This window comes from Schistocerca nitens, chromosome 6, assembly GCF_023898315.1.
Source record: "Schistocerca nitens isolate TAMUIC-IGC-003100 chromosome 6, iqSchNite1.1, whole genome shotgun sequence".
Taxonomy (NCBI): domain Eukaryota; kingdom Metazoa; phylum Arthropoda; class Insecta; order Orthoptera; family Acrididae; genus Schistocerca; species Schistocerca nitens.
Window position 1 is genome coordinate 685,152,680 of NC_064619.1, and position 612 is coordinate 685,153,291.

Below are 612 nucleotides of genomic sequence, written 5' to 3' on the forward strand. Positions count from 1 at the left end.
CCGTCGTTACGAACCTTAATCACAAGCACAAATAGAACTGACGTCTCAAAATATACTTATACTGACATCGTTATTTATCTTTGAAGGTGACAACAAATTTAATTAATAAATAAGAACAGAAATGAACTATAGCTGTTGCGAACTGTAAAACGTAAGATATGGAGGCAACAATGGTGCCTTTCCACCGCGAAAACCTTTGCGATGTGTGAAATATGTGTGGAAACAGTAATTAGTGAAATTTTATATTTAATGAGGTAAAACATACATCGGTCAACACCGACGCAAATATTAAGACAAATGTATTTTATTACCTTACAGTCTAATTAAATAAATACTATACAATAACAATCACTTAGATTATTTAACAGAAAAAAAACACTGGAATCTAGGCTGTTCAACACTGAGAGCATCCATCTTCTACTTACGTGATATTTGTGGAGATTGTTACTAATGTCGACATGGACTATGGCGGAGAGCTGAGCGTACCTGGAGGAGGAGGCTCGTTTGGTAGCATCGATTCCGTCTTTCCATCTCTGAATTCTCATCCAACTTTGTTCATCGTAATTCAGATTTACTCACGTTTGTGAAACAGTGATCCGTCAGTTATAGGCC

General features: G+C 36.3%; 1 protein-coding gene across 1 annotated transcript in view; it reads right to left on the reverse strand.

Moving 5' to 3' along the window:
- Positions 1-288: 288 nt before the first annotated feature.
- LOC126263217 (UDP-glucosyltransferase 2-like) overlaps positions 289-612 on the reverse strand; it is a 55,721-nt gene continuing 55,397 nt past the window's right edge. The window contains exon 7 of the mRNA XM_049960286.1: positions 289-612. This exon is cut by the window's right edge and continues 2,513 nt beyond it. The gene's annotated coding sequence lies outside the window, so the exon portion shown is untranslated.